This window comes from Palaemon carinicauda, chromosome 9, assembly GCF_036898095.1.
Source record: "Palaemon carinicauda isolate YSFRI2023 chromosome 9, ASM3689809v2, whole genome shotgun sequence".
NCBI lineage: Eukaryota > Metazoa > Arthropoda > Malacostraca > Decapoda > Palaemonidae > Palaemon > Palaemon carinicauda.
The window spans coordinates 81,860,429-81,862,928 of record NC_090733.1 but is presented as its reverse complement, the minus strand read 5'-3'; positions in this window follow the sequence as shown (position 1 = coordinate 81,862,928).

Here is a 2,500-nt window from a genome sequence, read left to right as displayed (position 1 = left end):
TTTACGTCAGAGAGTGAATGGAGGATGTAAACATTAGGGTGTAGTGAAGGGAGTGGTAAAGAATAGAGGGTTTAGCATGAATGAAAAGAGAGATCTGTATGAGAAAGTGATTGTACCAACTGTGGTGTATGGATCAGAGTTGTGGGGAATGAAAGTGACGGAGAGACAGAAAATAGATGTGTTTGAGATGAAAAGTCTGAGAAGTATGGCTGGTATATCTCGAGTAGATAGTGTTAGGAATGAAGTAGTGAAGGTAAGAACGGGTGTAAGAAATGATTAAGCAGCCAGTTTGGATATGGATGTGTTGAGGTGGTTTGGCCATAATGAGAGAATGGAAAATGGCTGTCTACTAAAGAAAGTGATAAATGAAAGTGTTGCTAGGAGAAGTACAAATGGAACTTTAAGGTTTGGGTGGATGGATGGAGTGAAGAAAGCTCTGAGTGATAGGAGGATAGATGTAAGAGAGGCAAGAGAGCGTGCTAGAAATAGGAATGTATGGTGTACGATTGTGACACAGTTCCGGTAGGCCCTGCTGCTCCTTCCGGTCGCCCTGGATGACCGAAGAGGTAGCAGTAGTAGGGGATTCACCGTTATGAAGCTTAATCGGTGGTAGATAACAGAGGAGGGTGGGCTCTGGCACCCTATTAGTACCAGCCGAGCTCAGTTGAGTCCATTGTTAAGCTGGGAGGAGCGTTGAGAGGAATGGTCGCCATTTTTTCATTTGTTTGATGTCGGCTACCCTCCAAAATTGGGGGAATTGCCTTGGTATATAGATAGATAGACTAATATTACTGTTATCATTATGATTATTGTCGGGAATTTCGAACTGATCACTCGAAATTCCCGCCATTTAACTCCACCTACGTTCCGTCAAATTGGAGGGAGGGTTGAGAGAACTCACGGGCGAATGAATGAGGTTTAAGACGAGACTGTTTTAGAACCTAGAGAGCAACCGCCTGGTAGGGGAGGCGCTGAGGCTAAAGAAATCGAGCATTTGTAATTTATGATTAAGAAATTTGATGTCAATTTATTGTAACATGATGAAAAAATCCCATCTAGAAATTTAGGTTAACAGAAAAAACGCAGGAACAAGGTGACGCTGTGGGGTGCAGAGACCAGCTCTCCCTCTTTGATCCGACGTCCTCAGTTGAAGTAAGTCCTTAATTGTACTCTCCCCCCCCCCCCCCCCTATTGTACCCAGGTCGGTTTCCATATAGGTTTTGCTAGTGTTCTGTAAAATTTGTATCTATGAATATTTCATCGATCCTTGTGATTGGGGATCAGTGTTGTCTTGTAAATTACGCGACAAGGCCTCGGTATGCCGTTTATCGAGGTAACCTACTAAAAGATGAATTAATTTTGCTTAATTTTGAGTCCGGTGCGGACTTAGTTTTTTTTCAAGTAACGCACGTGGTCATTTAGTCAAGTGTCTCCTTTGTATGTCGAGTAAAGGTTTAATTATGTATTTCCTTCATAGTAAATGATTATTTTTGTAATAAACTTGTTAAAATATAGCTGTATTCTACTTAATTCCTGAAGGGTTTTGAGAGGCTAGCCTCTTCAAGGCCTTGCGATCCGCCCAGTACATCGGGCAGATTTGGTAAACTGGTGAAATTTCACAACAATTATTATTATTATTATTATTATTATTATTATTATTATTATTATTGTTATTATTATTATTATTATTATTATTATTATTATTATTATTATTATTATTAGGTTTTCCAGAAAACGAGATCTATTGGAAAGTAAAGTTTTTAGTAAAAAAGTCCTTGGAACTATCTCTTAATTATTAGTACTATGAAAATTGAAATATACCATATCAAGTGCAGCAGATATTTTTAAGTGTTTTATTATTTGTTTTCTTATTCTTCCTACGAGTAACACTGACGTTCCATACCCCCATCACAGTCTCCGGCCACATCGTCTCCACAACTATCAAATTTATAGAGATCCATTACTCAGTTAACTGACCAGGCAGCAACGTACAGCTCATCAGTTTTACTCATAACAACATTACGTCTCGTGAAAACATATCGAATGAACGAACTCTTCTACGGATATCCTTAGATCCTTGCAACTCTTCTAAGTACATATAAAAGATATAAAAAACACGAATGAACAATTCACATACCCTTAGAACTTTACAACTTTTCTATGTACATATAAAAGAGATACAAATGCACAGTAAATAGGATTAGATATGATATCATATACCAAATAAATACGCTAACAATTCAAGCTGATTTTCCTCATTTCCACGAATCTCTATGAACAAGTTCGGTTTCTGCTTCCCTTGCCTTAGATATGGTCGTTCGGTGAGCAATATATTGTATGGATGACTCCATTTCTTTTCCCCGTTCTCTTCTTGGGATTCCACATGTATTTTAATACCGGGAAAATATCACAATTTTCGGTTTTTCCAAAGGTATATTACGTTATATTTCACGTAAGATCAATAAAAATGTTTCAATTATATTAATATAATTGACTTGCT